General features: G+C 38.3%; 1 non-coding gene across 1 annotated transcript; it reads right to left on the bottom strand.

Moving 5' to 3' along the window:
• Nucleotides 1-9,182: 9,182 nt before the first annotated feature.
• Nucleotides 9,183-9,290, bottom strand: LOC148566799 (small nucleolar RNA R71). The gene has a single exon (XR_015882277.1). It is a non-coding gene; the product is annotated as a small nucleolar RNA R71 (small nucleolar RNA).
• Between the last annotated feature and the right edge of the window lie 4,866 nt (nt 9,291-14,156).

Here is a 14,156-nt window from a genome sequence, read left to right as displayed (position 1 = left end):
TTATGGGCAGCTAAACTTGGTAGATTATGCACTCTCAGTGGAGGATGATGAGCCGGTCACCTTCAAACATGCTATCAAAGACAAAGATAGAGAGAGTTGGTTGGTTTCTATGGAGGAAGAGATGCAATATCTTCATAAGAACAAGACATGGGATGTGGTCCCATTGCCCGTGGGAAAGACTGAAATTGGTTGTAAGTGAGTGTATAAAAGAAAAGAAGATCCTACTAAGTCAGATGGTACAAGATTCAAAGCTAGGTTAGTAGCAAAGGGATTTGCACAGAAAGAAGGTGTTGATTACTATGAGATATTTTCTCCTGTGGTGAAACACACTTCCATACGGGTGTTTTTAAGTCTTGTCGCTCATGGTGATCTTGAGTTGGAACAACTAGACGTGAAGACTGCATTCTTGCATGGTGACTTAGAGGAAGAAATTTACATGTATCAACCTGAGGGTTTCAAGGTTGAGGGTAAAGAAAGTCAGGTATGTCACTTGAGGAAATCGCTATATGGATTGAAACAATCTCCTCGGCAATGGTATAAGCGATTTGACTCTTTTATGTTAAAACAAGGTTTTTCCAGAAATAATTATGATTGTTGTGTATACATTTATAAGCTTCCTGGAGGTGATTATATCTATCTTCTATTGTATGTGGATGATATGCTTATTGCCTCTAAGAGCAAGGTAGAGATAGATATGTTAAAGGTTCAACTTGGTAAAGAATTTGAAACAAAAGACTTGGGTGCTGCACGAAAAATATTAGGCATGGAAATTAAAAGAGAGAGATCAAGCTAAAAATTGTTCTTGAGCCAAAGAGGATACATTGAGCGCGTCATTGAAAGGTTTGAAATGAAAAATGCTAAATTGGTGGTAACGCCGTTGGCTCCACATTTTAGGCTCTCTAGTAAACAATCTCCCACAACAGCAGAGGATAAGGCTTACATAGAAAATGTACCTTATGCTAGTGCAGTCGGTAGCCTAATGTATGCTATGGTATGTACACGCCCAGATATTTCACAGGCAGTAAGTGTTGTTAGCAGGTTCATGGCAAACCCGGGTAAGGCACACTGGGAAGCAGTCAAGTGGATATTAAGATACTTGAAGGGCACCATTAACACAGGTTTATGCTTTAGTGGAAAATCATGTCAAATCAGTGGCTTTGTTGATTCTGATTATGCTGGTGATCTAGATAGAAGACGTTCTACGACTGGTTATGTATATAAAATACATGGTGCTCCGGTAGTTGGCGATCGATGTTACAAGCTACAGTGGCACTATCTACTACAGAGGCTGAGTACATGGCAGTAGCAGAAGGGGTGAAAGAAGCACTGTGGCTAAGGGGTCTTCTAGATGATTTAGGGCTGAAGCAATATTGCGTGGATCTGAATTGTGATAGTCAAAGTGCAATTCATTTGGTTAAAAATCAAGTTCATCATGCTCGTACCAAGCATATTGATGTTAGATATCACTTCGTGCGTGATGTTATGAAGAAGGGTGACATTTCTCTTGTAAAAGTACACACGGATGAAAATCCCGCTGACATGTTGACTAAAGTGGTGTCAGGAAGCAAGTTCCAACACTGTTTGAAATTGCTCAATATTGTTCCATGTTAGTCAGTCATTGTCAAATGATGCAACCGAATACGAATACCATTCTTTGATCGTCCAAAATTTGCGTAGATTTCAAATTGTGAACGAGGTGGAGAATTGTGAGGGAGAGAGAAAGAAAAGGAAGGCTAAGAAAAGGAAGGCTAAGAGTTATTATAGGAAAGTTTTATTTCTATCCGTTGAAATTATAGTATATAACCACTATATAAACGTTTGTAGAATTTCAATTCAATCATCATCAACAATAACAACTACATTCACATCTTCTTTTCATATTATTATTATTATTATTTTATTTTATTTCCTTTTCTCTTTAGTAATTATATAGCGAGTGCATTATTGTGAGTAGTGTTCAATTTCATATTACTTTATAGCTATTAGAAGTCAAAATTCCACTGCAGACTCAACACATATTGAATGGTTAACGGATTTTTTATCCAACAGTTTTAGGACTAAAACAATTTATATCATTGGTCATATCATAATGCCAGTTAATCTAACCAATCTTAAAATGAATTGCGAATTAATTAACCTTATTAATAAAACAATTGTTTCTAACAAAACCTGTCCCCCAACATAATCCTATTTGAACTAATAAATATATTTGTTTCAACAAATACCTTGTGAAGCTATACATATTTAAAAGTGCTGCAATACTTTCTAATAACACGAAAAGAAAAAAATAAAAAAAATAAAAAAAATCATAACATCAGTGATTGTCTAATTACTTTTTTTTAAATTTAAATAAAAATATATACATAAATAATTATATCTCTAATATAAAATATAATAATTTTTTATAATGACTGATTGTCTGATTATATTTTAAAAAAATATCCAACATATGTATTTTCATCGGTTAATAATTATAAAAGATAATTCACTTCATTACTTTTGTTATAATATACTTTTTATTCATTTGTTATTTTTGCCTGAAAACCGCCAAAAGACAGTTTTGTTGGGAATAAGTAGTATGGCCACAATCTAATTAATCATGTGTCAAATAATTTGGCATTGTTATTATATTAAAATGTTAATATAATAGGTCCTTGATTAAATTTAGTGATTTATCATTGTGATAGTGATCATAATATTGAGAGATAAATATTTTATTATTTAATCTAAATTATTCTTGGTCACAAGATTATTAAAAAGGACATTATAATCCGAAAATATCAATATATATATATATATATATATATAATGGTCTTCATTGGATGAAGATTAATATATCTCATTTATTAAATTATATATATAGATGGTGCATATAGAGATATGACAACTGAACTGACTCACTTTGAGAATTCCTAATGGTTATAATTACCGCATATTTGTCAATAGGATATTATCAAGATGAACATGGTAATAGAGTTTTCTTTGACCTGCGACTATCATAGTAATTAACAATGTATTTATTATACTTTGATTCCGGACACCTAATACCCTAGGGTGCAAGTTGAATGGATATTGGGTATGATTGATTTAAATATTTGTAGAATTAATAATTAGTCAATAAGGAATCCGTCAACTCTCGGTAAAGAGTTTGAGCTCTATGATTATAATGGCTGAGATAAATAAACCTTGGCCAAGGGGATTGAATGAATGAAGAAATGAGTTTCTTTAAGTCATTCACAGTTCATTATAATAATGGTAACTGTAACACCCTACTACACAGAGCTTTACGCTTAAGTCGTAGAACAGAGGTAGTATGGTGTTACGGACCTCTAATCATAAAATACTTACATATAATAATGGAAAAATATAATATACTAAGAGTATTGAAAAACGGGTAAAGCAAAATCGAAAAATAAAAAGCGCACCGTTCAGGAAACAGAATTGCTTGTGTGCTAAGAAACCTAAAGGTTATAGATATAAATAAGTGAAAGAGTGAGTAGAGAGCCAAGAATACAACATAACTAGCTCCTGACTCAGCCTGCGAAGCCAAGGTTGGCCGAAAAATATTTACATACATATACAAGTATCCCAAAATACCCAAAATACAGAAATAAGGCCCTAACTCTCCTTTAACCTCTATGAGGGACAAAAATATAAAGTTTCTTGGAGAGAAAGCTAAGTACATATATACACAAACTGATAATCAAAAGAACCCAGGGATTACTCCGCTTCAAGAATCCAGACGCCTAGCGAGGAGCCTCTTGACCTACATCTGAAAACAACATCATAGTATGGGGTGAGAACCGGAGGTTCTCAGCATGGTAAAGGTGTCACGCATATAATATATAAGGTCCTGTGAATGCCAGAGGCAATGCTAGAATGCCAACATACAGCTATAAAACTTAAACTCTAAGCAGAAGCCATAAAAGGGGTAGGTGACCTAAAGAATTCCAAACTTACTTACTTTAAACCTAACATTAACACCAAATTGGTCCACCTTTCCTCCGCTCTTCCATCACCATTGATTTAGTAGAGACAAACAACCAAACAATTTCACGCACAAGTAGGAAAAATAGCAAATATAGCAGTTAGTATGATATATATTCAGTTAGGCAATCCCAAGTAATGCATAGCAGGCAAAACAAACAGAATGCACATGATGTATGCCTATCCTATGGCTGATGAGGCTCATCTGTCGGTTATCCAGCCGACCCGACAAGTCCGAAAACCTTAGACTATCCTTCGTCGCGCATCCCCACGAGTCTATGCATAGATTTCTCATTTATTCATTATTTATACAATTATTCATTCATTTATATCTCACTCAATGAGGGATATCCATTCCTAGAAATTTATACGTGCCCGGTCACCCTTACGACGTACGGTCAACAGAGTATCGAGTTTCAACCTCGAACATGTGGTGGCAAGCCACGGTTCTGTTACTCAAGAAAACTCGTATATCAGATATCATTAAATTCTCAGGCCGCATAATATTCAAACCATTCTCATTCATCTTAGCCATAGCAACATATACTCATTTAGCTTTCGGATCATTCTCTTATAATTCATCACATTTACCCTTTTCTTCATCCCTAAGTTACCTCAATTTCCTAGCTTCAGCTAATTACTAAGCTTACTTGTGAGATCTAGGGTTAAAAAGATAAAAATAGAGGTTTAGAGGTTCGAAACCTTGTTTGAATTATAAAAATACAAGTGCTAAAAAAATAGAGTGCGTGCGGACGCACACAGGTGTGCGTGCAGACGCACACAGGTGTGCGTGCGCACAGTTTGTGTAAGGCAGAGTGTGTGCATGCGCACGAATGCTTGCGTGCGCACACCAACCAGGAACTACTTGGTATGCGTGCGCTTCACCTATGCGAGCGCCACCAGCAGAATGCATATCCTGGTGCGTGCGTGTGCACCATGGCGTGCGTACGCACATTTTCTGTAAAACACCAGGTGTGCGTGCGCACAAAGGCGTGCGTACGCACAAGTGAAGTTGTTGCTACTGCTGGGTGCGTGTGCACATCAGTATGCGTAGGCACACCCAAAAATTTTGGTTCTACTGCATTTTAAAAATTTCCAGTTTTTTTGCACCATATTTCTGGCGTCCATAACTTCCTCTATAGAATTCGGCTTTTCGCAAAATTTATATCGTTCTCAAGCTTATAAAACCCTCTTTGATTTGAAACAAATCTCATCTTCATCCAAAATTTGAGGTTAGAGTTATGGACTGGGAAAGTTCATAAAAATTAAGTTTTGTTCAAAACCTCAAACCTTCCTTTTCTATAAAATTCAGCTTACCATACCTACTTCTTGTCCCAATTAATCAGCACCAATACACATACATAGCATTTCAATACAAGTCCACCACCTACTCAATAATTCACAAACTCTTCAAACTTCACTTTTCATCAAATCACATACTAAGTTGCCACTTCCATCAATATTAACATCATCATTATACTAGGATACATATATACATATTCAACCCACATTGTCAATTGCTCAACTACAACCAAGCACCAAGAAAACATCATAAAATCACCATGACCATATTTCTCATCACATGCCTAACTTCAAATTATCCATCAACATTGATGAGCGGATAATTTATATGCTTTTTGGCATTGTTTTTAGTATGTTTTTTTAGCATGTTTTAGTTAGTTTTTATTATATTTTTATTAGTTTTTATTTAAAATTCACTTTTCTGGACTTTACTATGAGTTTGTGTGTTTTTCTGTGATTTCAGGTATTTTCTGGCTGAAATTGAGGGACCTGAGCAAAAATCTGATTCAGAGGCTGAAAAGGACTGCAGATGCTGTTGGATTCTGACCTCCCTGCACTCGAAGTGGATTTTCTGGAGCTACAGAAGCCCAATTGGCGTGCTCTCAATTACGTTGGAAATTAGATATCCAGGGCTTTCTAGAAATATATAATAGTCCATACTTTGCCAAAGATTTGATGGCCCAAAATGGCGTTCAAAGTCAGCATCAGAATTCCCAGCGTTAAACGCCGGAACTGGCACCAAAGTGGGAGTTAAACGCCCAAACTGGTACAAAAGCTGGCGTTTAACTCCAGGAAAAGTCTCTACGCGAAAATGCTTCAATGCTCAGCCCAAGCACACACCAAATGGGCCCGAAAGTGGATATTTACGTCATTTACTCAATTTTGTAAACCCTAAGCTACTAGTTCTCTATAAATAGGATCTTCTGCTATTGTATTTGCAGGCTAATCTTTGAGTAGTTCTATGCTACCTTAGATCACATTTTGGGGCTGGCCTCATGGCCATGCCTAGACCATGTTCTTATGTATTTTCAACGGTGGAGTTTCTACACACCATAGATTAAGGTGTGGAGTTCTGCTATACCTCGAGTATCAATGCAATTACTATTGTTCTTCTATTCAATTCAGCTTGTTCTTGTTCTAAGATATCACTTGTTCTTCAACTTGATGAATGTGATGATCCGTGACACTCATCATCATTCTCACCTATGAACGTGTGCCTGACAACCACCTCTGTTCTACCTTCGATTGAGTGTTTATCTCTTGGATTCCTTAATCAGAATCTTCGTTGTATAAGCTAGAATTGATGGCGGCATTCTTGAGAATCCGGAAGGTCTAAACCTTGTCTGTGGTATTCTGAGTAGGATTCAAGGATTGAATGACTGTGACAAGCTTCAAACTCGTGATTGTGGGGCGTTAGTGACAGACGCAAAAGAATCACTGGATTCTATTCCGACATGATCGAGAACCGACAGATGAATAGCCGTACTGTGACAGAGTGCGTTGAACATTTTCACTGAGAGGACGGGATTGTAGCCACTGACAACGGTGATGCCCAACATACAGCTTTCTATGGAAAGGAGTAAGAAGGATTGGATGAAGACAATAGGAAAGCAGAGAGACGGAAGGGACAAAGCATCTTCATGAGCTTATCTGAAATTCTCACCAATGAATTACATAAGTATCTCTATCTTTATTTTATGTTTTATTTATCTTTTAATCATTCATCATCCATAACCATTTGAATCCGCCTGACTGAGATTTACAAGATGACCATAGCTTGCTTCATACCAACAATCTCCGTGGGATCGACCCTTACTCGCGTAAGGTTTATTACTTGGACGACCCAGTGCACTTGCTGGTTAGTTGTGCGAAGTTGTGATAAAGAGTTGAGATTACAATTGTGCGTACCATGTTGATGGCGCCATTGATGATCACAATTTCGTGCACCAAACATCATAATGACTAATCATTCAATATATTCAACCTCTTCAACTTATCCTATAGTTCTCTAGCCTAGGTTTTCACAGAGCATTACATATTAAATGCACGAAACCTAAACCATACCTTGGCTGAATTCTACGTTTGGTCCAAGGAAGCCACTTAAGCCACACACACACAGCCTCACAAGTTTCAAAATAATTTTATGTTTCTTGTTTGAGTCTAGTGTCTAATTTTAAGTTTGGTGTCAACTGCATTCATCTAATTTTCGAAAAATTCATGCATTATGTTCTTCATTGATCTTCAAGTTGTTCTTGATGATTTCCTTGATCTGATCTTTAAATTCTCTTATTTTGTGTGTTTTGTTATTTTTCATATGCATTCTCAATTTGTTAGTGTCAATAGTATACAAACTTCTAAGTTTGGTGTCTTGCATGCATTGTTTGTTTGATTTTAGTTTTCCATGTTTAGTTGCATTTCGATTAAAAATCCAAAATTTTTTTTAAAAAAATGTGTCTTTTCAAGTCAATAATACAGAGAATTGAAGATTCAGAACATGCTGCAGAGGAATTACACAGAAAAAGCTGGGCGTTCAAAACGCCCAGTGAAGAAGGAAAACTGGCATTTAAATGCCAGCCAGGGTACCTGGCTGGGCGTTTAACGCCCAAAAGGGTAGCATTTTGGGCGTTAAACGCCAGAATGGATACCATTCTGGGCGTTTAACGCCAGGATGACACAAGAGGGAAGATTTTGTTTTTAATGCACATTTTTTTTAAAGTTTTCAAAATTTTTCAAAATCAAATCTTTTTCAAATCATATCTTTTCAATCATATATTTTCAAAAACAATTTCTTTCCATTTTCAAAAATACTTGATAACAATTAATGATTTGATTCAAGAATTTCAAGTATGTTGCCTTTTCTGTTGAGAAAGGTTTAATGTTTGAATCATATATTTTCTTGTTAGCCAAGTCATTAATTTTAAAAATCAAATCTTTTTAAAATTGTTTTTCAATCATATCTTTTTAAAACCATAACTTTTCAACCATATCTTCTTAATCACATCTTTTTCAAAATTAAATTTTCAATCATATCTTTTTGATTTCTAATTTCAAAATCTTTTTCAAAAATCACTTTATTTCTTTCCCAACTCTAATTTTCAAAAATCATTCTTCAATTTTTCAAAATTATTTCAAAATCTTTTACTTTAATTTCGAAAATTCTTCCCCTCTTCTCACATCCTTCTATTTAAGGACTAACACTCCTCCATTATCAATAATTCAAATTTTATCTCTCTTGATAAGTTCGAATTCTTCTACCTCCTCATTCTATTCTTCTTTTCCTCTGACACCTCAAAGAATCTCTATATTGTGACATAGAGAATTCCATACTTTCTTGTTCTCTTCTCTTTCATATGAGCAGGAGAAAAGACAAAAGCATTCTTGTTGAGGCTGACCCGGAACCTGAAAGGACCTTGAAGCGAAAGCTAAGAGAGGTTAAAACACAACTCTCTGGAGAGGACCTAACAGAAATCTTCAAACTAGAAGAAGATATGGCAGCCGAAAACAACAACAATGCCAACAATGCAAGGAAGGTGCTGGGTGACTTTACTGCACCTACTCCCGACTTCTATGGGAGAAGCATCTCTATCCCTGCCATTGGAGCAAACAACTTTGAGCTTAAGCCTTAAGTAGTTTCTCTGATGCAACAGAATTGCAAGTTTCATGGACTTCCATTAGAAGATCCTCATCAGTTTTTAGCTGAATTCTTGCAAATCTGTGACACTGTCAAGACCAATGGGGTTGACCCTGAGGTCTATAGACTTATGCTATTCCCTTTTGCTGTAAGAGACAGAGCTAGGATATGGTTGGATTCACAACCTAAGGAAAGCCTGAACTCTTGGGAAAAGCTAGTCAATGCCTTCTTGGTAAAGTTCTTTCCACCTCAAAAATTGAGTAAGCTTAGAGTGGAAGTCCAAACCTTCAGACAGAAGGAAGGTGAATCCCTCTATGAAGCTTGGGAAAGATACAAACAATTGATCAGAAAGTGTCCTTCTGACATGCTTTCTGAATGGAGCATCATAGGTATCTTCTATGATGGTCTGTCTGAACTGTCTAAGATGTCATTGGACAGCTCTGCTGGAGGATCTCTTCATCTGATGAAGACGCCTGCAGAAGCTCAGGAACTCATTGAAATGGTTGCAAATAACCAATTCATGTACACTTCTGAGAGGAATCCTGTGAATAATGGGACAAGTCAGAAGAAAGGAGTTCTCAAGATTGATACTTTGAATGCCATATTAGCTCAGAACAAGATATTGACTCAACAAGTCAATATGATTTCTCAAAGTCTGTCTGGAATGCAAGCTGCACCAGGCAGTACTAAGGACGCTTCATCTGAAGAAGAAGCTTATGATCCTGAGAATCCATCAATGGAAGAGGTGAATTACATGGGTGAACCCTATGGAAACACCTACAATCCTTCATGGAGAAACCATCCAAATCTCTCATGGAAGGACCAACAGAGGCCTCAACAAGGCTTCAACAACAACAATGGTGGAAGAAACAGGTCTAGCAATGGCAAGCCTTTTCCATCATCTTCTCAGCAGCAGACAGAGAACTCTAAGCAGAACCACTCTGACTTAGCAACCATGGTCTCTGATCTAATTAAAACCACTCAGAGTTTCATGACTGAAACAAGGTCCTCCATTAGAAATTTGGAGGTACAAGTGGGTCAGCTGAGCAAGAAAGTTACTGAACTCCCTCTTAGTACTCTTCCAAGCAATACAGAAGAGAACCCAAAAGGAGAGTGCAAGGCCATAAACACAATCAACATGGCCGAATTTGGAGAGGAGAAAGAGGCAGTGATCGCCACTGAGGAAGACCTCAATGGACGTCCACTGGCCTCCAATGAGTTCCCTAATGAGGAACCATGGGAATCTGAGGCTCATAATGAGACCATAGAGATTCCATTGGATTTACTTCTGCCATTCATGAGCTCTGATGAGTATTCTTCCTCTGAAGAGGATGAAGATGTTACTGAAGAGCAAGTTGCTAAGTACCTTGGAGCAATCATGAAGCTAAATGACAAGTTATTTGGTAATGAGACTTGGGAGGATGAACCCCCTTTGCTCACCAAAGAACTGGATGACTTGACTAGGCAGAGATTACCTTAAAAGAGACAAGATCCTGGGAAGTTCTTAATACCTTGTACCATAGGCACCATGACCTTTGTGAAGGCTCTGTGTGACCTAGGGTCAAGTGTAAACCTCATGCCTCTCTCTGTAATGGAGAAGCTAGGGATCCTTGAGGTACAAGCTGTAAGAATCTCACTAGAGATGGCAGACAATTCAAGAAAACAAGCTTATGGACTTGTAGAGGATGTCTTGGTAAAGGTTGGAGACCACTACATCCCTGCTGATTTCATAGTCCTAGAGACGGGGAAGTGCATGGATGAATCCATCATCCTTGGCAGACCCTTCCTAGCCACAGCAAAGGCTGTGATTGATGTTGATAGAGGAGAATTGATCATTCAAGTGACTGAAGAATCCCTTGTGTTTAAGGCTCAAGGATATCCCTCTGTGACCATGGAGAGGAAGCATGAAGAGCTTCTCTCAAAATAGAGTCAAACAGAGCCCCCACAGTCAAACTCTAAGTTTGGTATTGGGAGGCCACAACCAAACTCTAAGTTTGGTGTTGAACCCCCACATTCAAACTCTAAGTTTGGTGTTGGGAGGTTCCAACATTGCTCTGAACATCTGTGAGGCTCCATGAGAGCCCACTGTCAAGCTACTGACATTAAAGAAGCGCTTGTTGGGAGGCAACCCAATATTATATCTATCTATTTTCCATTGTTATTTTATGTTTTCTGTAGGTTGATGATCATGTGAAGTCACAAAAACAATTGAAAAAGCAAAAACAGAATGAAAAATAGAGAAAAAAAAATAGCACACCTTGGAGGAAAAGCTTGCTGGCGTGTAAACGCCAGTAAGGGCAGCAAATGGGCGTTTAACGCCCAGTCTGGCACCATTCTGGGCGTTTAACGCTAGAAAGGGGCACCAGACTGGCGTTTAACGCCAGGAATGGGCAAGGAGCTGGCGTTAAACGCCAGAAAAGGGCAGCAGCCCGGCGTTTAACGCCAGAATTGGCAGAAAGGGCGTTTTTGCACGCCACTCGGTGCAGGGATGAGCTATCCTTGACACCTCAGGATCTGTGGACCCTACAGGATCCCCACCTACCCCACCACTCTCTCTCTTCTTCACCCATTCACCAATCACCTCAAAACCTCTTCCCCAAAAACCCATCACCTATCAAATCCCACCATTCTCTTCACCACTCACATCCATCCTTCATAAAACCCCACCTACCTCACCATCCAAATTCAAACCACTTTCCCTCCCAAACCCACCCATACTAGCCGAACCCTACACCCCTCTCAACTCCTATATAAACCCATCTTCACTCCTTCATTTTCACACGACCTCAACACCACTTCTCCCCCTTGGCCGAACCACAAATCCTCCTCCATCTCGTCCATTTTTCTTCTTCTTCTACTCTTCTCTTTCTTCTTTTGCTTGAGGACAAGCAAACCTTCTAAGTTTGGTGTGGTAAAAGCGTTGCTTTTTGTTTTTCCATAACCATTTATGGCACCTAAGGCCGGAGAAACCTCTAGAAAGAGGAAAGGAAAGGCAAAAGCTTCCACCTCCGAGTCATGGGAGATGGAGAGATTCATCTCAAGGGTGCATCAAGACCACTTCTATGAAGTTGTGGCCATGAAAAAGGTGATCCCCGAGGTCCCTTTTAAACTCAAAAAGAGTGAATATTCGGAGATCTGACATGAGATCCGAAGAAGAGGTTGGGAAGTTCTCACCAATCCCATTCAACAAGTCGGGATCTTAATGGTTCAAGAGTCATATACCAATGCATGGATCACCAAGAACCATGATCAAAGTGTGAACCCAGACCCAAAGAATTGGCTTACAATGGTTCGGGGGAAACGCTTAGATTTTAGTCCGGAAAATGTAAGGTTGGCATTCAACTTGCCCATGATGCAAGGAGATGAACACCCCTACACTAGAAGGGTCAACTTTGATCAAAGGTTGGACCAAGTCCTCATAGACATTTGTGAAGAGGGCGCTCAATGGAAGAGAGATTCAAGAGGAAAGCCAGTTCATTTAAGAAGGCATGACCTCAAGCCCGTGGCTAGGGGATGTTGGAGTTTATCCAACGTTCAATCATTCCCACTAGCAACCGGTCCGAAGCTACTATAGACCGGGCCATCATGATTCATAGCATCATGATTGGAGAGGAAGTAGAAGTTCATGAGGTTATATCCCAAGAACTCTATAAGGTGGCGGACAAGTCCTCTACCTCGGCAAGGTTAGCCTTCCCTCATCTCATTTGTCACCTCTGTAATTCAGTTGGAATTAACATAGAGGGAGACATCCTCATTGATGAGGACAAGCCCATCACTAAGAAAAGGATGGAGCAAACAAGAGATCCCACTCATGGACATGAGCATGAGGAAATTCCTCATCATGAAATCCCTGAGATGCCTCAAGGGATGCACTTTCACCCACAAAACTATTGGGAGCAAATCAACACCTCCCTAGGAGAATTGAGTTCCAATATGGGACAACTAAGGGTGGAGCACCAAGAACATTCCATCCTCCTCCATGAAATTAGAGAAGATCAAAGAATCATGAGAGAGGAGCAACAAAGGCAAGGAAGAGATATTGAGGAGCTCAAGAACTCCATAAGATCTTCAAGAGGAAGAACAAGCCGCCATCACTAAGGTGGACCCGTTCTTTAATCTCCTTGTTCTTTACTTTCCTGTTTTTCAAATTTTTTATGCTTATGTTTATCTATGTTTGTGTCTTATGATCATTAGTGTCTTAGTGTCTATGCCTTAAAGCTATGAGTGTCTTATGAATCCATCACCTTACTTAAATGAAAAATATTTTTAATTGAAAAAGAAAAAGAAGTGCATGAATTTCAAATTTTAAAACAGTTTAATTATCTTGATGTGGTGGCAATGCTATTGTTTTTCTGAATGAATGCTTGAACAGTGCATATTTTTGAATTTGATTGTTTATGAATGTTAAAATTGTTGGCTCTTGAAAGAATGAAAGGAAAAGGAGAAATGTTATCTGATGATCTGAAAAATCATAAAATTGATTCTTGAAGCAAGAAAAAGCAATGAAAAGCTTGCAGAAAAAAAAGATATATGCAAAAAAAAAAAAAGAAAAGAAAAAGCAAGCAGAAAAAGCCAATACCCCTTTAAACCAAAAGGCAAGGGTGATAAAAAGGATCCAAGGCTTTGAGCATCAGTGGATAGGAGGGCCCACAGGAATAAAATCCTGGCCTAAGCGGCAAAAACAAGCTGTCCCTAACCATGTGCTTGTGGCGTGAAGGTGTCAAGTGAAAACTTGAGACTGAGCGGTTAAAGTCGAGGTCCAAAGCAAAAAGAAGAGTGTGCTTAAGAACCCTGGACACCTCTAATTGGGGACTCTAGCAAAGCTGAGTCACAATCTAAAAAGGTTCACCCAGTTATGTGTCTGTGGCATTTATGTATCCGGTGGTAATACTGGAAAACAAAGTGCTTAGGGCCACGGCCAAGACTCATAAAGTAGCTGTGTTCAAGAATCAACATACTTAACTAGGAGAGTCAGTAACACTATCTGGATTCTGAGTTCCTATAGATGCCAATCATTCTGAACTTCAAAGGATAAAGTGAGATGCCAAAACTGTTCAGAAGCAAAAAGCTAAAAGCCCCGCTCATCTAATTAATACTGATCTTCATAGATGTTTTTGGAATTCATTGTATATTCTCTTCTTTTTATCCTATTTTATTTTCAGTTGCTTGGGGACAAGCAACAACTTAAGTTTGGTGTTGTGATGAGCAGATAATTTATACGCTTTTTGGCATTGTT

This window comes from Arachis ipaensis, chromosome B4, assembly GCF_059453495.1.
Source record: "Arachis ipaensis isolate K30076 ecotype BB chromosome B4, ASM5945349v1, whole genome shotgun sequence".
In the NCBI taxonomy this organism is placed as follows: domain Eukaryota; kingdom Viridiplantae; phylum Streptophyta; class Magnoliopsida; order Fabales; family Fabaceae; genus Arachis; species Arachis ipaensis.
Note: the sequence above shows the minus strand (reverse complement) of the source record. Positions and strands in the feature narration are given on the sequence as shown.